The sequence below is a fragment of the Carassius carassius genome, chromosome 24 (assembly GCF_963082965.1).
Source record: "Carassius carassius chromosome 24, fCarCar2.1, whole genome shotgun sequence".
Classification (NCBI taxonomy): Eukaryota; Metazoa; Chordata; class Actinopteri; order Cypriniformes; family Cyprinidae; genus Carassius; species Carassius carassius.
Genome location: NC_081778.1, coordinates 4,376,887 through 4,402,522, shown reverse-complemented (window position 1 = coordinate 4,402,522; position 25,636 = coordinate 4,376,887). Strand labels below are relative to the sequence as shown.

The window sequence follows — 25,636 nt, the reverse complement described above, 5'->3', positions numbered from 1 at the left end:
ATTTGTTATATCGTCTAAAACAGTACGAGATAAGCTGTTTTAATTAACAATGTTGTTCTACAAACTCTGTGAAAATTGTTCATTTAAGTTTATTTGACACCTCTGCTTTCAATGTGAAATGTGTTTTGTAAAAAAATTAGATAGGTTTATTACTTTTGCTCGAGACCTAAATCAAAAAGATTGCCTATATTTCTCTGGATGGCATTCCAGGTTAATCCAGGTCATGGTCTGACATTCATATTACAATTTTAGAATATCTGCACATAAGACAAGGAGAACTCTGTTAAGCTTAATTATTGTGGTTCATCTGGAATACAGATTTTCTATATACAGATGTGAACTTTTCACCTCAAATTATCATAAAACAACACTTTTCAGTGATGATAGCTCATTGTTATCAGTTGTCTATTTCTTTCTTAAAAAAAAAAAAAACGAAAAATAAAAACACGAACAAACAAACAAAAAATTCATAATTTAGTTAAAGTGATGTGATGTGTAACCAAGTATGGCTAATATGACTAATGCATATTCAGTGTTGATGAATATAAAATTTTAATTGACCTCCACTGTTGATAAATATACATTAATTAAATAGTGGTGTAGCGTTAATTCAGTAATAGTGGTGTATAATTAAGTGTATCTGTAGAAATATGTCAGTCCTCATGAGAACTGAATGAACTCAGGACCATTACATTTCCCCGTCATGTTTACCTTCAGTCCTTGAGTTTCAGTGCTTTAGTCTGGCTCTCTGCTTACTAAATTAAATATATTACTTGGGTTAATTTGAAAATATTTGTCTTTTCTGAGATAAATTCTGAACTCATTATACAGCAGAACAATGTAGATAGTCCAGAATCCATAGAGACTAGACCCAGGAAGAAATGTGGCGGAATCTGAAGCCCAATGCAATATCTCTACTTCATAACAACATGAAGAGCTAAGAGTATCTATATATCCTTAATACAACTTTAGAATATGAGAACACATAGATCCATTTCAACATCTGTCTACTCACAGAACATACTCCAGGCTGAAAGAAAAGTTGAAACAAAAAATAAATTTATGGGTCAAGAGCCAAGATATTGCACCTGGATAAACTTTAAAATATACACTGCTTTAAACAAGTGTTTTTTTCTTTTCTTTTTCTTTTTACATTTTATAGATAAACGTTACTATAAAGTACTGTATATCCAATATTATGACTTCTGTCGTCACCATGGAAAGCCTTTTCTGCAATTAATAAATCAATAAATCAATCCAAACTTTTTTGAACAAAAATGCCTGCAGGTCCCCGACCCTCTTAACAGTGGATTGCAATGCAGTGAGGAGCACTGTCTTTAGTGAAATAAATTTAAGCTCTACTGACTGCAGGGGCTCGAAGGGCTTCAAGGCTGTCAGGACCAAGAAGAGAACCCAAGAGAGTACCAAGTGAGGGCGCAGAGGATTCAGCCTCTTTCCCAACAGACTTGCCGTCTACTGCATCATGATGTGAGGCAATAGCGGTAGCATACACTCTGAGGGTGGAGGAAGAACGCCATTGCTACAGCCCCTCTTGCAGAAAGGTGAGCACAACCACGATCAGGCATCTACGGGGTCTTCCCGGCGGGAAGAACACCAATCGACGAATAGGTTCCACTTCAGCGTGTTGGCGTGACTCATAGAGGGCACTCTAGCTGAAGTGAGGGCGTTTACTACTGCTAGAGGTAAACGACCTAGAACCTCTGCATCCCATCCGGAGATCATACGTGGAGATTCCACAGGTATGAACGTGAAGCCTACACTGAAGCAGTCTCATATGAAGCAATCTGAGTGGCATGACAGCATCAGCAGATGCCATATGCCCCAGGAGCCTCTGAAACTGTTTCAGTGGAACAGCCTTCCTGCCCAAAAATGACTCCAGGCAGTTCAGCATCAACTGAGCATGCTCTGTCAAAGGACGCACTGTCAGGTCGATTGAGTCCAACTCGACAACGAGAAAAGAGATCCTCTGCACAGGGGAGAGTTTGCTTTTTTCCCAGTTGACCCGAAGCCCCAACTGGCTGAGGTGGCTGAGTACCACGTCTCTGTTTTCCCTGTGTGTTAACATCCTGAACGGGAGCTTGTGAAAGGCCGGTTCAGAACGTGCAGGTCCAGAAATGGCTGTAACCCACCGCCTTTCTTGAGTACAATGAAGTATGGGCTGTAAAACCCGACTTCATATTGGCTGGAGGGACCGGCTCTATTGCGTCCTTCAGCAGCAGGACCACAATTTCTGCTCGCAAGACGGGAGCATCTTTGTCCAGTACAGAGGTGAACCAGATGCCCCTGAACTTGGGAGGACGCCGGGTTAACTGAATCGCATAGCCGAGTCTGACAGGTCTCGTGAGCCAGCAAGACAGTGTAAGGAGCTCTAGCGAGGACCCCAAAGCCTGAACAAGTGGAACTAGGGGAACCACCGATGTACCGTTTCTCGACCCGGCCCACCTCTGGGGGGAGGAGCAGTGCCCTCACCATCTCCTGAAGAGCAGGATCCTGAGACTCTGGGTCGGCCAATTGCCCTGGTGCTTTACGGGCACATTTATTTTATTATATAAAACATTTATTTCATATTATTACACACAATTCATTACAGAAATTAGCAATGGTATTACTATGGTAAAAGTATAATAGGATAACAATGTCAGCATTTGTATTACCAATTGTAGCCTATAACCACAATTTTACTACAGATACCGTTGTTGTTGTATTATTATTTTTTTTTACCATGGTTTAACTATACAGTTGCAGTGTCCGAAATCGCATACTTCTCTACTATATAGTATGGAAAAAGCAGTATGGACAAAGTATTATGTTTGAATCATTTTCGTTCATACAAGTGTAGGCGAGAATTGCAATAATTCTCGTGAGATTCAGTTGTACGTATACTTAATTTGCGTTCTAATATGCCTACTGACCTAATATATAGTAGGGGAAAAAGAGTATGTGAAGAAAGAAGTATGTCCGAAACCTTAAACCATAAAACATTAGGCGAGAAATCCCCGGATGTCCTACTGCTTCAGCCAAGATTCTGAAGGGTTCATTGAAAGATACTTTTCAATCCCAGGATGCCATGCGAAAGGGATAAATCGTAATCGAACGTGAAGGAGAGCATCGATGAGGGTGTTTACAAAGGTGAGTATTATAAAACACAACACGGTTCCCATGTGATAAAATCGTATTTGTTGAGCTACTGTAGAGTAAACTGTTGATTGAAGGTGTAAAGACGCTAGCCAGTAACATAACAGTATATTTAAAAAAAGAAAAAAAAAAGAAACATGTTTTATTATGTAAAGCGAACAGCGGATCTCCACCTTTTATGTTCAGGCAAAGGATTGAACAGAATGGAGGCAAGTCATTAATGACTGAATTTATGTTTAGATGACCTGACCCTTTAAAACCCCAAATAGAAAATGTATGCATGCATTAATATTATAGTAGCACCTTGAAGAAAAAAACTTTAAGAAATAAGCAGCTTTATTGAGCATTGACTGCAAAGATTGATCCAGAGACCTTCTGCTGAGCAATCCAGTTCACTACACCACAGAAATAATGAAGCTATATCAAATTAACATGCAATTGTAAAAATATGAAATTAAATGCAGCAATAAATAGAATGCTGACAACATCATGATATAAAGCGTTTTACTCTGTGTAAATGTTTTCCAGGTAGTGGTGCTCATGGAGAGCAGCACACAGATGTTTGGAGCAGACACAGCAGCAGTCATATTGTCCCGCACATGTTCTCCTTCTCTTGTTCAGGGTGGTGTGGTTCAGCGTCTTCATCATGGTCTTCCTCATCCTCTCTGTGCACTCAGACAAGAACTCGATGTCCCTCTCTCATCATGATCAGATTCAGTCTGACTGCAGCAGTGAGGGACCCGATGGAAGGATGTGGGTTCACTGTCTGTAAACATTCAAAAACAGAATAGTGTTTGAATAAAGTTTTGTTTCATCTGTTGTTGACTTGTATTTATTTATTGTGATGGTTACTTTTATTATTTTACTTGTTTATTCAGTAAATAAAATATAGCCTAATTGTTTCATTAACACATGCATTCATTCATTACTTGACTGAATATTTAGTATTCATCTTGACTGCATTTGTCTAGTGTGAAGTCATGCATAGATATGAGAAAAAAATTACAATTTGTTTGTTTTACAAAAAAATATATATAATTCTTACCATTTATGATTATTATTGTGGATAAGTGTTGGGGTGCGCTAGATGTACTTCCTGTGATAATCTTAATTTCAAGCAGCTGATCGACGTCTCCTTTGTGCAGATATTACAAATACTGCAAACGCTGAGGAAAGCCGTACTAGGTAGGGTTGTGTAGTTACTGATGCTATGAGGTGTTTAACCTTTAAGGATTAAACTGCGGGTCATTTCAATAGAGTTAAAATATAAAAACTACACAAAATGTATTGGTTAAACTACAATAACAATAAAAGGGCATCTGTGTATTCAACAAGACCACAAAATGAGCAAATTGCATCAACATCAAAATATTTAGATGGTAAATATTCAACCTGTCGCAGTCAGTCATATATTTGAAGTTGTTGCGCTTGTTATAACGTCATCGGTCACATGATAACTTAAACATGGCGGACTGCATTCATACTTAACGAGATTTGGCTATGGAGTACATACTCTTTTAGCACTCGTTAAGTAAGTACTTATTGAAATTAAGTACCTACTCATTAAGTATGCGATTTCGGACGCAGCCAGTAGGTGGCCGACCAGAGTGTGCTTTTTACCACCGCAGCAGCGTCTGCAAAGTGCATTTGCAGTTTTTGACCTCTGAGTGGCGCTTTAACCACAAGTTATCAAACAAATGCATCAAAGCACATTTTCGCAAATAGCCGTCAGCTTTGCCTCGCAGATGTGTTACATTTGACAGCTACAGTCGGGGAAAATGAAAGAAAAACTCTGTAGTTAATATATTTAATATTCACAGATGTAAAATTTAGTAGGCCTACTCAAGAAGTTATGTGCGTTTCTTAGAACAAATTCAAGCAGGATAAATGTCAAGCCAAATGAGCTGCACAGTATTACACCATATTTCACATTTGAAACATTTAACTTTTAACATTGTTATATTCTCGTAAAGAAATGGTGGATTACTTTTCATCAGAGCATTAAATGTGTGTAGCCTATTTTAGTGGGCTAGGCAACATACATATATTTATATGCAATATGTCAATATTCTCACATATTAGGCCTATATTTGTCACAAGTATTTTATTTATTTTTTATTGATATTTTAAAATTATTTTGACAGAGAACTAAGATATGTTTGTACACTGATTAAGAAACTGTTGCGTGTTTCATGAATTATTTTCTTTATTATTATTCTGAAAGTGAAAGTGTAGCCCTACACCAAGCACAAATGGTGAATCCTTTGCCCAATGTAGATGGTCCTTTGCCCAATGTCAGAGGTGGGAATAACGTTTCCCGGGGTCGGAGTGTTCAAAGCGAAGTTGCGGGGAACGAGGCGGGAGATTTTTACCGCGCTAGACATGTAGCTTTGTCTTCTGACTGTGTGCCTCTCCGCAATCACGGCGACAGTATTGTGGTGGAGACTTTGTCTAACGCCACTGGGTATGTTAGACGATGTCGAAGTATTCACAGGACAGTTAGGGGGCAACGTGGAGGCAGGGTGGGGAGTCGCAATGACAACGACAGTAGTCTGAGCTGTGTACACTCGGCGCGTGTGTGAGGCAGAAGGAACAGAGGCGGTGTGACACGGGGCAGAGGGGCTATTATGCATAGTCTATCACAAGCTGATAGTAATGCCGGCTTTGAGTACTTGGCCAGTGAGGATGAGTACCAAAGTTGGATCACGCCCTTTGATCAGCCAATTGGATATCTGGGGGAAAGAGAACTCTCCAATGCCAATTTGTCCCTAGATTTTCTATCACTCTTTCTCTCTGATGATTTCTGGAATTTACTTGTAAATGAGACAAATCACTATGCCAATCAGATTTTAGCCTCCCATCAACTCCATCCACACTCCAGATTTCATCAATGGCCTTACGTAACTGTCAGTGAAATTAAAGCCTTCTTTTCTCTCCATTTGAGTATGGGTTTGGTAGAGAAGTCAGAGTTGGAGGATTATTGGGCCGAATATTGGCCAACAGCAACACCTGGATTTGGCAAGGTGATGTCCAGGAATAGATTTTAGATGATTTTGTCTCTCCTTCACTTCACCAATAATGAGGAGTGTGTTGACAGGGGTCAGCCAGGGTATGACAGGCTATTCAAAATCCGCCCAATCATCAATTTGGTTATCCCCCGGTTTTCAGCAATGTATGGCCCATCTAAGCAGCTGTCATTGGATTAATGACCATTGCATTCAAAGGGAAATCAACCCTAAAAATTTACAATCCAAAAAAAACAAAAACAAATATGGCTACAAAGTATTTGTTCTGAGTGAAGCCAAGTCAGGCAATGTGCTACAGTGGTCCATGTACACTGAACAAAGTAGGCCTAATTCAAGTGATTTCGGTGCTAAACACCTTATTGTCCATGAGCTGATGGCCCCGTACACAGGGAAAGGGCATGAGGTGTACATGGACAGCTATTACACCTCGCCAGCCATAGCAGATGAGCTGGCAAACAATGATTCTGCTTTGTGTGGGACTGTCAGCAGTAAGAGGAAGGGGATGCCAAAGGGCCTCAGGTGTGAACAGTTACCGTTGAGCAAATGAGATTACCCAGTCTTCATGAGGAAGGGGAAAATTCTAGCTTGTGCGTGGCATGATACAAAGCGCCTCACAATGCTCTCTACACTGCATTCCAACCAGTGATGCACGGGTCAATGTATTAATAATCCGCACCCGACCGACGTTTTCAACCACAACTCGGACCGAAAAAAATAAAAATAAAATATTGTACCCGACCCGCTTCCTGATCCGCATTTTTAAAAAGCAGTAAATGCTCATCGTAGCGTCATTGGGCCATAGGAACGTAGACAAAACTAACTACTAATTTTGTCAAGAATTATAAAAAAAATCGTCAGTAAGCTCATAATTTGTACTAAAATAGTCTAATCTGCTTATGTCTATTTATATGTTTATGCAAGGTCAGCAGACATTGAGGCTCGGGTTTGTTCTGATCAGAGCTCGTGAGTGGAGAGTAGCGTGACCAGACGTCCCGAAAAATTCTGGACAGTCCCGAAATTTAAACTGTTGTCCCGAATCTGGCCCTAATTGTCCCGAAAATTATACTAAAGCAAAATCTTTAGTAGTTATTGTCTGTTAAACATTAAAAACTCTCTGCGGAGGTTGAGTCGTCCTGCAACCAGACCCCGCCGGCTGCTCATTGGCTGCAGCATCTTTTTTCTAAGTTCTAAAACAATACCATAGGCGGCTAGGCACGAATTTAGATATTCATTTATCTAATTAATCTATATGCACAAAGACAATACAACCTTTTTGTCCCTTTTTTGTTTTAAAGCTTGATGAAGAGAGCGCAAGTTGCTGCAGCTGCGAGGAGGACAGTGATGCACACGTACAGGAGTGATTGACAGTTCGCGGCACTGTGTACAAAAAATACGTTTAAGCTCATTAGCGTTAGCGTTACAGAAAGGTCTGATTTACGCACTGTTACAACAGTCATTGTTTTTATTGTTTTTTGTTTTTTCACAATGACATTTGAGTTCATGATCATGGGTGGTGTTGGCGCAGTGGATAAGACACATGCCTTTGGTGTGAGAGACCCGGGTTCAAATCCACTGTGAGACACCAATGTGTCCCTGAGCAAGACACTTAACCCCTAGTTGCTCCAGAGGTGTGCGACCTCTGACATATATATAGCAATTGTAAGTCGCTTTGGATAAAAGCGTCAGCTAAATGTAATGTAAATGATTTTAATGTTGTTGTTTTTTTGTGGCAGACTAAATACTAATGACAGACTGTTGATCTTTGAATAAAAATGTGTTTAGTTAAGGTTTGAAATTCATTATCTTTTATTATAGGCTACGAAGTCTAATATAATAAGCCCCCCATCCCGTCACCCAAGACCGCAGACATTGAACGCCAGAGAGAAATGCACATTTCATATGGATTACATCATCAGAGAGTAGCCCATTTATTTGGTTTTGAATATTTTTGTTTAAAAGAAGACATTTCAAGCTTTCTGTAATATATAGCCTATATTTATCAAATCTATGAGGCACACGCTGAGTTTCGGCACCCTCCAGTTCACATGCAATGCAAGTGATCGTGCCGGCGCCTTATTACATTGTCTTGCTTCTTATTTATTAAATAGGGGCAACTGATTGATAAAACATTGATCAAAATTAAGATACAATTTATACAAAACGAAAATATTTTAAAAAGAGTTTTTTATAAAACAAAACTTAATGAAGTCGTCAAAATCATGTTTTACCAAAAACAGCGCCGTTGCTCCCCATGCAGTCTTCTTTGCCGCCTCCATCTCTATGTGCAGACTGAGCTCGTGTCTAGTATTTGTCTAGTATACTATATAAATAACAACAGTTTCATTGGCATTTTTATTTCAAACAACCCGACGACCGCGACCCGAATATCATTAAAACTATTTTTGGATGACTAGTAACCGCGGCCGACCGCAGGCACCCGCTCATTTTTGATCAACCCGCGCATCACTGATTCCAACACATAATAAATAATAAAATAAATAATAAAACAATCACTTTAGTTGTGCAGAGATTAATTTCCTTTTTTTAAATTTCTTTATAGACTTTTTTTTTCCTTCGGTTCAAATTTACAATTGTTATATAAAATGATAATATCCCTCAACATGTAAGTGTGTAAAGATCTTAATTAATTTACAGTCCTGTAAAACCAATAATGCCTACTTTGTGATTAAACCACAAATGTTAGTAACACATCAGCTGATGTTGGATTAGGGTACACTTTATGATAAGGTTCACAAATTCCCTTAATAAATACTTTGTTAGTATATAAAGCAGGCTAATAAAATGTCTACAAACATGAATAACATATCAGTTGATGATCATATGGTTTTACTAGCAGTGTTGGGGAGTAACTAGTTAAATTGTAATGGCGTTATGAAATTTACTTACAAAATAAATGTAACTATAAACAGTTACAGTTATTAAAACAAATGTGTAATTAAATTACCGTTCCTTATGAAAGTGTCACACCTCTACTCTTTTCGAAAGACATCCTGGGATTTTTAATAACCACAGAGAGTCAGGACCTCAGTTTAACGTCTCATCCGAAGGACGGTGCTTGTTGAAAGTATAGTGTCCCCATCACTACACTGGGGGGCTAGGACCCACACAGACCACAGGGTGAGCACCCCGTGCTGGCCTCACTATCACCTCTTCCAGCAGCAACCTAGTTTTCCCAGAAGGTCTCCCATCCAGGTACTGACCAGGCTCAGCCCTGCTTAGCTTCAGTGGGAAATATACCATAATTCTGGCGATGCGGAAAACACTGGTTCGTACAGTCCAGCCAGAATCCTAACGCAGACGGAATATGCCACATTTTGGATGAATAAATCAAAAGTAGGTCAGTACACTTGAATCAAAAAGCGATATGGACTAGTGTCTGTTAATATTAAACCGCAAAAAGACGTTCTGCATGTCTGTGGAAATCAGGCACCGACTGGCCATCTGGAGAACCGGTGTCCTGACATTTTATCCTGCCCGTCAGATTTTCCTACCTGGGTTTACTGCGCATGCGCACATCAATATCGCGTCCTTTTTCTCATGCTAAACAATGATATTTAATGTATCTGCATTACTGTGAGGGTAGGTTTAGGGATGGGGTACGTGTAAACTTTAATAAAAACGCAATCTAATTGGTAGAAAATAATATTTATTGTTGGTTTCCTGTAGCTGTATCCCTTCTAGCTACAACCACGAATATAACACACAATTACTGTATCTGCAATTTTAGGTGTAGATGTTAATAAACCATAACTTTACAGTAGCATTTTTCGATGTCGAATTGTACTACCCACTGTTTTAGTGGCAGGTAGCAAAATCTGACAGCATAGGACAAATCGACAGAACACCGGGACAATTCCCGGTTGCCTGCCAGCCGATTTGGCTCGCTATTTTAATATTATTTTTGTATAATTGCCTTCTGCTTGTACTGATGCGATTATTTCTGAATCCGCTATTCGATAATTAAATCTCGAATAAATCATGGATCAGTTAGTGACAGTCAATTAATTAATTAATTCCTCATTGTCATTAGGATATGTCCCCAAATCCTTCAAACTGGCTGTTATTAAGCCTCTCATCAAAAAAACACAACTTGACCCCAAAGAACTAGTTAATTATAGACCAATCTCGAAGCTCTCTTTTCTGTCCAAGATACTAGAAAAGGTGGTATCCTCACAATTATATTCCTTCTTAGAGAAAAATGGTATATGTGAGGATTTCAGGATTGAGACCGTATCATAGTACTGATGTCAGGATTTAGACCGTATCATAGTACTGAGACTGCTCTCCTTAGAGTTACAAATGATCTGCTCTTATCATCTGATCGTGGGTGTATCTCTCTATTAGTTTTATTGGATCTTAGTGCTGCGTTTGACACAATTGACCACAACATTCTTTTGCATAGACTTGAACACTTTGTTGGCATCAATGGAAGTGCATTAGCATGGTTTAAATCATACTTATATGACCACCATCAGTTCGTAGCAGTGAATGAAGATGTATCATATCGATCACAAGTGCAGTATGGAGTACCTCAAGGCTCAGTACTAGGGCCGCTACTCTTCACGCTTTATATGTTACCCTTGGGAGATATCATCAGGAAACATGGTGTTAGCTTTCACTGTTATGCTGATGATACTCAGCTCTATATTTCTTCGCGGCCTGGTGAAACACACCAATTTGAAAAACTAATGGAATGCATAGTGGATATAAAAAACTGGATGACGAGTAATTTCTTACTGCTAAATTCTGAAAAAACAGAGGTGTTAATTATAGGACCTAAAAACTCAGCTTGTAATAACCTAGAACACTGTCTAAGACTTGATGGTTGCTCTGTCAATTCTTCGTCATCAGTTAGTAACCTAGGTGTGCTATTGGATCGCAATCTTTCCTTAGAAAGCCACGTTTCTAGCATTTGTAAAACTGCATTTTTACATCTCAAAAATATATCTAAATTACGGCCTATGCTCTCAATGTCAAATGCAGAAATGTTAATCCATGCATTTATGACTTCAAGGTTAGATTATTGTAATGCTTTATTGGGTGGTTGTTCTGCACGCTTAGTAAACAAACTACAGCTAGTCCAAAATGCAGCCGCAAGAGTTCTTACTAGAACCAGGAAGTATGACCATATTAGCCCGGTCCTGTCAACACTGCACTGGCTCCCTATCAAGCATCGTATAGATTTTAAAATATTGCTTATTACTTATAAAGCCCTGAATGGTTTTGCACCTCAGTATTTGAATGAGCTCCTTTTACATTATAATCCTCTACGTCCGCTACGTTCTCAAAACTCAATTTGATAATACCTAGAATATCAAAATCAACTGCGGGCAGCAGATCCTTTTCCTATTTGGCGCCTAAACTCTGGAATAACCTACCTAACATTGTTCGGGAGGCAGACACACTCTTGCAGTTTAAATCTAGATTAAAGACCCATCTCTTTAACCTGGCTTACACATAACATACTAATATGCTTTTAATATCCAAATCCGTTAAAGGATTTTTAGGCTGCATTAATTAGGTAAACCGGAACCGGGAACACTTCCCATAACACCCTATGTACTTGCTACATCATTAGAAGAATGGCATCTACGCTAATATTTGTCTGTTTCTCTCTTATTCCGAGGTCACCGTAGCCACCAGATCCAGTCTGTATCCAGATCAGAGGGTCACTGCAGTCACCCGGATCCAGTACGTATCCAGACCAGATGGTGGATCAGCACCTAGAAAAGACCTCTACTGCCCTGAAAGACAGCCGAGACCAGGACAACTAGAGCCCCAGATACAGATGCCCTGTAAAGACCTTGTCTCAGACGACCGCCAGGACAAGACCACAGGAAACAGATGATTCTTCTGCACAATCTGACTTTTCTGCAGCCTGGAATTGAACTACTGGTTTCCTCTGGTCAGAGGAGAACTGGCCCCCCAACTGAGCCTGGTTTCTCCCAAGGTTTTTTTCTCCATTCTGTCACCGATGGAGTTTCGGTTCCTTGCCGCTGTCGCCTCTGGCTTGCTTAGTTGGGGTCACTTCATCTACAGCGATATCGTTGACTTGATTGCAAATAAATGCACAGACACTATTTAACTGAACAGAGATGACATCACTGAATTCAATGATGAACTGCCTTTAACTATCATTTTGCATTATTGACACACTGTTTTCCTAATGAATGTTGTTCAGTTGCTTTGATGCAATTTATTTTGTTTAAAGCGCTATATAAATAAAGGTGACTTGACTTGACTTGACTCAGTGCTTCAGCTTGCACGCACTCCGCGCCTCCGTCAAACAGTTTGGATCAGACTCAGAGTAATCATTGTGAGACTCAAGAGAGTTGAGTGGACTGTAGAAGCGCACAGGTGGAACAGAAAAGCAAAACTTCTGTTCAGGGTTTAAAATGCAGGTCAGTTTCATCTGTAAAGATGCTATTGTAGTTCTTTCTTTGTTTACTTAGTTAAGCAGCAGCAGCACATTGCTCACAATCACTCAAAATACTGTATAAAGGACATAATTATCTCTTGTAATGTTACAGAAGTAATTTAGCAGAAATATAATCATATTTTATAACAGGTTCGGGGTGGGGGGTAAACACTAATTAAAAATGAATTTACAAATTGATTTATTTAATTAATTTATGGTTACTGTACATTTACTTTAATACAGAGGGAGAGGGAGTGTCAGCCACGTTAAAAAAGTCCACAGCTTAAGTCATTTGTGGATTAATGCTTATTGGAGACGCAAACTGTTTCAAACGATTCAGTTCGATTTGGTGAACTGGTTCAAGAAGAACCGGTTAAATCGAATGATTCGTTCGCGAACTGGATATCACTAAACTTGAACGCGCTCACAACTAGGGATGCACCGGTTGACCGGCCATAAATGGGAACTGGCCGTTTTTTGGGTTTTTTTTAAGGCCGATTTTTCCAGAAGTGCACCCGCATGCACAGACTACATTGTAATCATTCACTATGCAATTTGTGTAGAAGTATTTCGAAATCAGTGCGCAGGATATGGACAGCCGTTCAGCACTGGAAGTACAGAGCTTCATGCCTGAGGCACAGATAGCAGGAAGCGAACAGCTATTGGTGTACTGACGCACAAATAAGAGTCTCTTTCCTGCTCACTGAAGCTGCGTTAGCGTACTGTACCTGTTCGCGCCCTCCACAAGCTGAGACAGTGAAGGGATGTTCAGCTCAACTTCCTGTGTGTTGGATGAGAAACGAAATGGACTAAACTGTGACAAAACTAAAATGTTCTTTTTTTTTTTTTTGTAAAGTAGAACTTGCATACACGTTTTAAAAGCCAGAAGTAAACGTCAGTTCTGTATAGGATGGTTATTTTTATTTTACCTTAAAATTACATCGACTTAATTTGATTTAAAAATAACCAGCTGTAGCACACTGAAAAAAAGTGTTTCATTCATCCAATTAAACATTTTTAGGGTAACTCACACACACACACATATATATATATATATATATATATATGTGTATATATATATATATATATATATATATATATATATATATATAATTTTTTTTTTTTTAACTTGAGACGATAGTTATTTATTTTTCATTGGCAAATTTCAAGTAAAAAATTTGAGATGTGAATCATCACCCTCTTTTTTTTTTTTTTTTTATTGGATGAATGAAACACTTTGCATCTTTGTTTTATTCGCACCAACATTATTTGATTTTAACATATTGGAATAAAATATTTATATAGCATACTTTCATTTAATCTCACTGGTAAATACCTTTTTTAATTTAAAACCAAATTTAAAAACTAAAATACTGAATGCTGATTAAGAAACATCTCATTGAATGTGTGTTGGTTGTGTTGTTTGGACTGTAGAACTATGCAGTTGTTGCCTTTAATTTCACATGGTTACAGTTAATGTTTTAATTTAAGGCCAGTTCTATGTAGTTTCAACCCAATTCAAAAACGAAAGCTAAATGCTGATGTCTGTACCATGTATTTTTGTATTGAATGTAGGCTACTTACTGTGCAGTTAATGCCATTAATTTCAGATGGTTACCATTATTGTTTTCAATAGCCAAAAGCCAGTTTGGCCAATTAAATACCAAATAAACATCTTGTTTAGGCACACTTTCCTTCTTTGTTGTTTGTTGCTTAAAGATTAAAAAAATAAATAAATTGGAAATCGGTATCGGAATCAATTATCGGAATCGGCTAGTTTGCTTGTAAAAAAAATGGGTATCGGAATCGGCCAAGAAAAATCATGGTCGTGCATCCCTACTCACAACAGACCCGGAAGAGAAGACAATGCTGAATAAAGTTGTACTTTTTGTTATTTTTGGACCAAAATGCATTTTTGATGCTTCAACAAATTCTAACTGACCCTCACATGTCACATGGACTACTTTGGAGATGTTTTTATTACCTTTCTGGACATGGACAGTATACCGTACATAGGTTTTCAATGGAGGGACAGAAAGCTCTAGGACTAAATCTAAAATATCTTAAACTGTGTTCCAAAGATGAATGGAGGTCTTACGGGTTTGGAACGAATTGAGGGTGAGTCATTAATGACATAATTTTCATTTTTGGGTGAACTATCCCTTTAAACCTTTTTTTATGTCTGGTCCATAGAAAAACAAAAAAAAAGGGTTGTCCATGTTTCAGAATAAATTGTTGGTCCAACTTAACATAATTATGACACCTATATCAACACATTTGAATGATGTTGTCTCAACTTAATTTAGGCAAATGGAACCCAACAGCAAAATTAATTTTGAACCAACAAGATCAAATCACAGGCAGCAGGAATATTGTTGAATGTTGTTGTTACGTTTTGGAAAGCCAGAATGCACAGCCATCGACTGAAACATAAATTTATATGAACTCTGTCTGTTTTCCACATTGCTATTTTAAACAAACCATATTAGCCTACAGATACTTCGTCATTTGAGGTGGACCACGGTGCAAGTACGTGCCGAACCATAAGTGGAGAATATGGTTCGAATTTTTACAGAGAACCGTTGCACCGCTAGTAAATCTATGAAACATGTAACAAGCATACAAAACCTAAAGTAAACATATAAAAGTGAAGAAAAAAGCATTTTATTACATTTTACTCCTTGAACAGCTGTAGTATAAGTATAAACACAGTGCTTTCAGGAAGCATTCTCTTCCCATGTCTATGCTGTTACTCTGTTAAAAAAAGGCACAAAAACATTGATTATGACCATAGCATATTGATAACAAAGTATAACAGTACATAAAATCTTTATGAAAGTTCACCCAGTAATGAAAATTCTATCATTAATTACTCACCCACATGTCATGCTGTAAGACATTCGTTCATCTTTGGATTACAAATGAAGATTTTTTTTTTTGGATTAATTCTGAAAGCTGAAGTCTCTCCATAAACAGCTATGCAACTGAGACTTTGACACTTCAAAATGTTCATAAAGAGATCATAAAACAAATCCAAATGAATTGAGCAGTTTGGTCAAATTTTTCTGAAGAGACTCAATTGCTTTATATTATGAACAGATTTAATGTAGGTTTTTATTCACATACAAACATTCATCAACTCGCACAACAGTTGTGGTAAACAGAAGCTCAAGCATGTTTGTTTGACATGTTAGAATCAATGAGATTCATTCTCCTGTTATGCAGCACGTTTGAGCTTCTGTTTTTGGGCATCAAGCAGGTTCAGTTGACCTTCCGTTTATGTTCGCTGATCAATGTTTATATGCTTAAATCTGTTAATCATACTTTCGAACATCAAACTTATTAAAGCATCAAAGTCCCAATTGCGTTGCTGTTTATGAAAGGACAGAAATCTTTCAGAATTCATCAAGAAGATCTTCATTTGTGTTCCAAAGATGAATGAAAGTCTTACAGGTGTGGAACAATATGAGGGTAAGTAATTAATGACAGAATATTCATTTTTGGCTGAACTAACTCTTTAAGAACATTACTTAATACAACTTAACACTTGAAAAAGTATATTATATATCACCTACAGAATGCTCAGCAGCAGTCGACTGAATGAAATGGCAAATTTTATAACAAATACTCTAGTAAAATAACTATCAGTTGTATGACATCAGAAAATTGTATTATCCATTTCTATGTTGGTTATCAAAAGATTAGGTATTCCCAAGCACACACTAATAAAACACTTTAAGCTTTCCTTTATTTTATTACAGTAATAAAGAGCTAATTTTCTAAACCTATTTAAGAACATTACTTAATACAACTTACCACGTGAAAAAGTAGACTAAAATCTAAGCATAGGATGCTGTTTAATGAGCTCTTGTAAAAACCTGTAAAATAAAAAAAATGTTTACATACATTTGCAGTGTTCTTGAATTTACCTGTACAGATGTTTCGTGTCGTGTGCATGGTTTTATACATCTGAAAACTTTTGGGCGTATGCAAAATCTAGCTTTTGTGCCTGCGTAAAATTTCAGGATGAAATCTACAGAGAGTTTTTATAAATGAGACCCCAGCACTTTTAGAGTTTCATCTCCCTATCTGATGTGAGCAGAAGAATTGAAACTCACAGGTCTTTTCTAAGTGTTCAGCTGTGTCCTGTTGCATTAATTCTTCAGATATTAAAAGCAGAGAATGTGTCTTATCAGTTATATCCATTGCTTCTGCATTCTAAGTCTTGCATTTGACGATTACACACACAAACCAGGATGAAGACGAGGAAGCTGACTCTGAAAGAAAAGCAAGCAATTTGGATGCTTAAAGAAAAGAGAAAGTCAATTAGAACTAAAGTAAAATCAAAGAGCATGGAGAAATCAAGAGTTTGGAAATTACAGTCGACATCAGAAACCAACAATGACTTGATCAGCTGGGAAAAACAACAGTTGAGGACAGACAAATAATAAAAGCTGTGAAAATGAACCCTAAAATACATGTCTGTGTCACAGTGTCTGGTCTGTGTTTCCCTGGGTGTCCACTAGTGGTCTCACTCCCCCATAGTCCCCCCACTGCAGGCACTACATTTCCCACATAGCCTTTGTCCCATTCATCACTGTTAATTGCACACCTGTTAATTGCACTCAGCTGTCCCCACTTTCGTCGTTTTCACCTGTCCATATTAACTGGTCTGTTTCTATCGGTTTCATGGAGTCCTTGTTTTCTGTCACCTGGCTTTCTCGTGTTCCCTTGTGTTTTTCATGTTTCTTGTTTTTTGGACTGCTCTTCTGTTATTGACCTTTTGCCTGTTGGATTTAGATTTTTGGATTACCCTATTAAAACACTGCAATTGGATCTCTCGTTTCATGTGTGCATTCGTAACAGTCTGTTAAATCACCAACAACCTCCAGAAACCGGGGATGATGCTCTGTCAATCTACAGTCTGCAGGAGAAATTGACATGGAATTACAGAAGCTACACAGCAAGATGCAAACATCTGATCAGCATCAAAAATAGAAAGGCAAGATTCTTCACAAATGTGAGCCAGTAGTTTTGGAACCGATGAGACAAAGATTTACCTTTAGCTAAATGATTGGAAAACAAAAGTCTGGAGAAAAAAAGGGGACTGCAAATGATCCTAAGCATACAAGCTCATCTGTAAAGCTTGGTGGATTTGGTATCATGGCATGGGCATACATGGCTGTCTCTAGAACAGGACCTCTTCATTTTAATGATGACTTAATGTATGATGGCAGTAGCAGAATGAATTTGGAAGAGTAAAAAATCATCTTGGCTACCAGTTTTCAAGAAAACTAACAAATTAGAAAGCACTTCATATTGGATCAGGCCAATGACCCAAAACACCCTGCCAGTTCAGTCAAGGACTTTATCAGGGCAAAGAAATGTAAAGTCTTAGATTGTCCAAATCAATTTGTTAAATCCGATTTAACATTAACTTCACCAGCTGAAGAGGAGACTAAAGACAGAAACTCCCCAAAACAAGCAATAGTTGGAATTGGCTGCATTAAAGGCTGGGGAAAACCATTTCAAAGCATAAGATAAAGAGTCTGGTGATGTCTATGGTTTGCAGACTGTGATTGCATGCAAGGGATCTGCAAGTAATTATTAGCTTTTAATTTATTTACATCTGCCCTAAATTCAACTTTTCCAATACTTATGCTCACATCAAATAGTGGGATGAACTCTAAAAGTGCTTTCCTTTTTATTTTGTAAAACCTGTATGTGTCTAAAGGCCTAATAATAAAATGTGACATTCTGTAGTTTTGCCGCATATTCATCTTTTAATCAGATTTGCAAATGTCTTGACTCCACGGCAGAGAAAGCAATTTTGTCTTTACTGTTCCAATTCTTATGGAGGGTACTGTATACTGTGATGCTGTGTGTCCTAGAGCGCCAAGACAAAAACATTAAAATACATTATAAACAAGGCATTTTTCACATCCAGTGGTGACATAATTCTGGATTGTAATGACAATATGTCAATAGCAGTTCTCAATTCCAGTCCTCGTGCCCCCCTGCTCTGCATATTTTGCATGTCTCTCTGTTTATTCAAATAATCAGCTCGTTAGATGTGAGCTCCGTAAATGAACTGTGTTCCAATTGACATGGTCCCTATACAGTGTTCGTTACTCCCTACTCCCTGAGCAGAGAGAAATATGTTGAATTTTTCTTCACTTCGGAAAATTAATGTATTACATGGACAAGTGTGACATCATATACCTCTGTAAATAAAAACAATTAAAATTCACGTCTCGCACACCTCAATGCACTTTGAATGGAACATAGGATATTCTGCCACGATTCCAGTTTTAAGTGAACTACTGTGATGTCCACTTCGCAGGGCACTTATATTTGAATAAAACAAACATCTGAAGCGGTAAGAGAAACATACAAAATGTGCAGAGCAGGGGTGCGTGAGGACTGGAATTGAGAACCACTGACTTATACTGTCTTTTTAAGCATTGCGTTGCATAGCACCGCGTCAGTGGCAAACCCTTTAAATATGTAAACATACTTACAGTCTGTGAGTCAGAACAGCCAACACTGTAGTCTACTCTCCCATGATCAGGAAACAGTCCTCCATAAAATGCACTGCACACATCTAAATATTGGAATTGAACTGTTCTGAAACAGTGTTTTAAATACAAATCAACCACTGTTTTTGTGTTGTGTCCTCTTTTGGAAGACCAAACAAAGTAGTTTTTCTTTCACAAGGAAACACACTGGTCTCCCCAATATGGTGACGGCAACAGTAAGATTATAACTTACGGCTTCTTTCTTTGCGTGAAAATTTGGGCGGCGTTATGCAAATCTTCCCACATCGTGACATAGACAAGTAGGGGGTGTTAGAATGAGCTGTTTTAGGAGGGCGTGGTTGACTCTTACATTTTATAAAGAATATGTCTTTGCATTTGAGACTTTAGTCTTTGCAACTTTACTGATCGTCTTTATGCACCAAGAGCTTGTAACACTCCAAAGAGAAAGGAAAGATTTAAATCCCATCATGAGACCCCTTTAATGCATTATTTACAATGCGGGAGTACACTGTCCGCACAGGGACACGGTGCTCCACGGTGCTGGCCAGTTGCCGTGTTCTATAACATGATTGACATGGCAGCACTGAATGCACATGTGCTGTATCAAGCATGCACCGGAAGGCAGGAAAGACGGGTGGACTTCCTGGTGGAGCTTGGAAGAGAGTTGGCTAACTCTCATATGTGTGCGAAGAAGGCAAGAAAAGAACAATTGTTTCGGACACAACCCTCCACACCTAGCCCTGGAAAAAAAGCCATGTGTCAGGTCAAACACCAATGCAAGAACAATCATGCCACTGTGCGATGTATTCACTGCCACAGATACACATGTGGTAAATGCAGACGGGAGATACCATGGCAGTGCCAGGATTGTGAGTGATTGCTGGAATGTACTCACTCACTTTTTAATATTATTTGTAAATATGTGTAAAAATGGTTGGTTTCTTTTTTATTTTATTTTGTACTGTTTTTATCAATAAATCTCAGCAACAAAGGAAAAAAGAAAACGTGTGTTGATTTCTCCCTAAGATGGCAAAGTGAAACACAAGTTTCCTTGGAGTGGCTCAGCATGGCCCCACATTGTTTACATAATAAAAGCAACTGTTCACAGCTGATTAAGGATATTAGCCTAAAGCCTTCCAGCCCATCGGCTGTCCTGCGAGTTTTATAGGTAGAAAAGCCAAATGGCTGCTCTCTGGGACTTCTAACGTTAACTAATACAACTTTATTATAAAGTGTTACCAACAAACCATTAATTATGACTTTTGCCTCAAACTCCTAATTTGCTGCTTATTAATAGTTAGTAAGGCAGTTGTTAAGTTTAGGTTTTGGCTAGGACTTGGAGTGTGGGCATCCACTGGCAGAAACTTTAACTGGCCCATTGAATATTAGTCAGTATTTACATAGTGTAACAGTAATACATTCTGTTTTTCCACATGTCCCGCATTGTCCTGAAAAATCACATTTACTGTCCTGCAACAGATCTATAACAAGGTGGATATCCTAGCGTAGGATAATAAAATAATAATTACTAAATTAAATCAGTAAAATTTAACGAAAACAATACATTAAAAATGATTGCATAAAAAAATGCATAAAAAAACATTGTTCAAAACAGCACTATTGTAGAGAAAACACTGCCGACGCACAGATGTCAGTAAAAAAAAAAAAATCAGAAAGCTATTTGGCTTAAAAGCAGGAGTGTTTTATACTCAGTGCTGGATGAAGTTGTTTTAGTTTACGCAGTATTCAGTGGTTTAGTAAATCTGTATCAGTCAGGTCAAGGTAGCTCGTTTAGTGGTCTTGTAGCACCCCCGTGTTCCTGTTTCGTATCGCCTTGTGCAGTTTTTTTTTTTATTGGTTAAAAATGTTCTGAAATCAATATTTGAGCAAGTACATAACCAGCCAGTATTCAAAACTGTTGCCTTACTTTAGCTCGATTCACAACAGTTAGCTTATAATAATGTTTTCTAATTTGAGTGGTATGGTTTTTGCTGGAAATTCGAGCATAGCGCTGCGTCACTACGTCACTTCTGTAAACATAAAGAAGTTGCCCCGGCTACGAGCCTATTACATGTGAGGATCCTGATAGATAGTGAGGATCCTGATAGAGGATACTGATAGATTTATTTTGCAATTTTATGTAGGCTACTTAATTTTATTTTTTATAATCCTACTTCTCAAAATACCTGGGATTTTCCCCAAATAACTACTATATGGAGTCAAGATATATTTTTGTTGTTGACTTTGTTGATTTGTTGTGGACTACATTGATGAGAGTGATGTCTCCTTAAACCTTGTCTGTGGTGTAAAGACACCCCATGTCCAAATGCCCCCAGAGGGCATCACTTCCCACTTTGATAATTACTGTAGTTACCATGTTCTGAACATTACATCCTTTCTTTCCCCCACCAGGAAACATGAGGCAGACTATACATTTACACTTATCTTTACGAGGGACAGCCAGGTGCAGGGAATCAACTAATAAAGAGACAACAAGAACAGGAACATGACCAAATAAGGGAAAAATGAAACAGAAACAGGGGCAAAACAGGTCCATAATCCTGACAATATTATGGTTAAAGCTAAGTAGTAACTGAAATGCTGTTAGTTAAAAAAAAACAGCAAGGGTTGATCTATGAATTTCCACCAATGTGTCCTTGATCACGATACTTAACCTCAGGATACTCCAGGAGGACTGAGCCTGTTATACTGTAAGTGGACCAGAAATCCACTTCAACAATTACTACTTCATCTACGACACTTGAGCCTCAACCACTATGACTTTACTGCACCATCAAGCCGCCTGAACACCATGCAATCCCTTACACTTCACTTACATTTACAGTTACAGTAGGTGCCACATACAGTCCTCTTCTGAGTGCTTATTCCTGTTTTGTACACACATAGTTTGGTTATTTGCTGAAGTGACAACCACAGTCTACAACTCAATTCACTGCCGAAAAACAAGGCAGTGACAACCACATAGCATTATATCCTTGCAGTGTACAGAACTGAACTCAAAAAGTAATATATTGTTGTCTGTCTGTAGTAGTACCATAAGTCTCAGCTGAGGTCTAGGGTTAACATGAGGTCTAGGATCCAGAGAAAGTCTGCTTAAAGCAGCAGCTTCACAAGCATAAACAAGCTTGCATCTTTTGAAATCAGATTACTAACAATTGCAAGACAATAATACAGCCGTCACTAGGCTCATTCTCAGATGGCAAGCTCACCCACAGTCCATGCACTGACCATCTGGTTTACACTGCAAACAAAAATGCCAGTTTTTCAAGCTGCTGCACTGATCATTTGTGATAAAGAACTACAATTAAACAAATTAAAAATGGTAACATTTAAATGAACTAGTTTTATTCAAGTATAACTAGTTTTATTTAAATATAACTTAATAAAATGTATCAACTTAAATACATTAATATTTACCAGTGTGGGTTAAAATGGTTGTTTAATGGAACAATTCCAGGTTACAAAATTTACAGTAGAGTATATTCATTGGGTATGGCAAAGTGTGTCAGGTTATTCCAAGTTCTGTAAGATATTAAAAGTTTTGTTTGTATGCAGATAGTAGAAAACAAAGTATAGCCACAAGAAGAATTGTAATTTTTTCTTCCTTTAGTTAGATCTCTGTGTGAAATAGTCCGTACCTAATTGCATTTGGACCGACAAGAATTCAGAATTAATTAATTAATTATTGTTTAGAGACTGCAGCATTATTGTTTAAATTATTATTATAATTATTATTATTATTAGTAGTAGTAGTAGTAGTAGTAGTAGTATTATATCTGTAACAAACATTTTTTTTCCCCACTGGACTTTTTTTTTTTTTTTTAAGAAAAGTCATAAATATGGAGCTAGTTGTGGGACTCAAACATCAGAATGTAGTAGTTTGCAAATCATATGCTGCTAAACATGTTTGCAGGTCATAACATGCACAGGTCATCCTTGCCCTAAGGTTATATCATAGTCAGCTGGATCCAGTCCATATCCAGACCAGATGTTGGACCTGCACCCTGAAATGACCACAGCCCTTAATGACCACGGAAACTGAACATCACGACTTGGCAGTCATTGGCACAGATTCTGAGCAAAGACCTCTGCATAGATCCCTATGGCCAGCAATGAACGTTACAACCCAGGAGCTGCTAGGACCACAATGCAGTTTTATCATGCTTACAGTCACTGTTAAGCCTGGCTAAATGGCAGCCCTGCTGGACAGACTACAACTTCTCCTCCAACCAAATACCAGTGTGACATATCCTGATGTTCAAGCAGGGGAAGCTGGATGAAATATTTTCAGTCCAGAATCTGACTAGTGATGCAGCCTGAAATCATAACCACACCATTGTTGTTCATTTAACCAGAGGAGAGCTGAGCCAACTACACTGGGTTTCTCCCAAGTTGTTTTTTTTTTCAGTCACCTGGTGAAGTTTGTGTTCCACTTTCACCCCTGGCTTGCTTAGCTGGGGACACCGAATATTCAGTATTAATATCGATTTGACTGTACTGACGCTACTGAATAATGACAAAACTTGAATGGAATTGAGCAGGATTATGACATCACTCTTTTCCCAAGAGCTGCTTTTTTGCCAAATTGACTTTGTTTCAAAATGTATGAATTTTCACTGGTATTGAACCTGATTAAATCAACATCAATCTGACATAAAGTAAATAATGAATATGTTTTTATTTTCTGCTGTAGAATTGCTTATAGCAGAATTTAACTAATTTAATTTGTAAATATTAACTTTACAAAGTTATTGAACTGAATCAATACTATTGTCTTTTATAGAGCTAAAGATTTTCCATTAAATAAAACGGTTACATTTTATTTTTCAGTAAAACCTATTCAATGTATTTGCAGTCTGTAGTTACATAGTTTTTATAGAGTGTTTCATTGTTACTGTTAATTATTAATTGTTATTAATATATATATCATCATACTCTTAAAAGCTATAACCACAAATAAGAAAGTATTATAATATATTAAAAGTGTTGTTATGAGTATTCATGAGATGATAAAACATATTATAAGTTTTTTTTTTTTTTATGCATTATGCATTCATTATAATGCCTTAAGAATACCCTTATAATGTATTATAAATACGGGCTTCATAGAAAGTGTTACAGTTATTTTTTATTATTCTTAATTTTGTTATATTATTGCTCAAATTATTCTTATAGTATTTTTATTGTTCTCAAATAAAACACTTATATGATGTCTAAGATTATGTCTATTGTTTTATAATAACTATGCATTGGTATGTTGAATGACTAAAATAGTTTGTAGAACCCTTCAATACAGTTGGTAATTTTTTTTTTTTTTTGATCTTGGGGGGTGGGAGGACTAGACATAGTCTCAGAAAAATGGTTGCAGGAATCAAATTTTTCATAGCATCTTCTTCAAATTTGAAATATAAATTCATGAGACATTGGACTTTCAACCCATTACTTATCTGCTTTGCTCCAGGACTGATTTAATGTATCTTTATATGAAAAAAAAAAATTAAATAAAAAAAATAAGTGCGGTACAATTTTTTTCAAGGCACTTAAGTGTCTACAACTTTTCATCTTTTTGAGCACTATCAACTCAGGGTGATGAAAACTAAAGTCCAAAGGGTCTAAAATTGTGTGTGTAGCACAATGAAGTAAGGAACTGTTGCAATTTTAAGTATGGCATTTTCACGTGTAAGTCCAATAATGAGGGGTCTGGTTAACAGGTTAACTTCTTTTGGACTGATGCATGCAGCAATCGATGAGTGGCATAAAACAACTTGAAAGATCTGAAAGATTCATCTGAAAGAAGATGACATCAAGCCAACATCAAAGTTTGTTTGCAAACTTTACTCATCTATTTAAATAATTTATTTTTGTTGATAACCAATTTACCGTTGTGCACATTTAACAGGATACATTCGTTTATAATCTTTCTGTGTTTTTTTAGCTCCTTGCAATTCCAGAAGTTTTCATCATTTGAATACATAGGCTGCAATGTTACATTAATTTAAATCGTGGGATATGACCGTGGGCTTATAGAAACAGTTAATTAATTCACTGCAGATGGACTGAACTCACGCAGATTGACAATGATCTTTGTCACATGTATATTTATGTTTTTATATTGAGAGTGTTGTCAGTTTGCAGATTTGCAGATAAACCCCCTAAAACATTTTATTTTATTATTATTATTTAATTATGAGCAAATTTTTAATAGTCACCAGCATTTGGTTGCACGTGTCAGAGCACAGTTTCTCACTTCTCCTTTCAGTCATTTACATTTGTAATTATTCTGTATGTGAATTATACAATGATTCTTTGGAAGGCTGACTTTTCAAAATAATTTACATTGCTTATTTTCAGGGGGAGACTGTCATGATTCTGCCTTCATGTCCTGATTTTTCTCTAGTCTTGTGGCAGGATCATGACAGGCCCGTGTTTTGTGTACAAGCACATGGCCTTGTCTT

General features: G+C 37.5%; 1 long non-coding RNA gene across 1 annotated transcript; it reads left to right on the top strand.

Moving 5' to 3' along the window:
• The first annotated feature begins 3,326 nt into the window (after positions 1-3,326).
• LOC132103557 (uncharacterized) lies at positions 3,327-3,971 on the top strand. The gene is made up of 2 exons (XR_009423398.1): positions 3,327-3,369; positions 3,689-3,971. It is a non-coding gene; the product is annotated as an uncharacterized LOC132103557 (long non-coding RNA).
• The last annotated feature ends 21,665 nt before the right edge of the window (positions 3,972-25,636 follow it).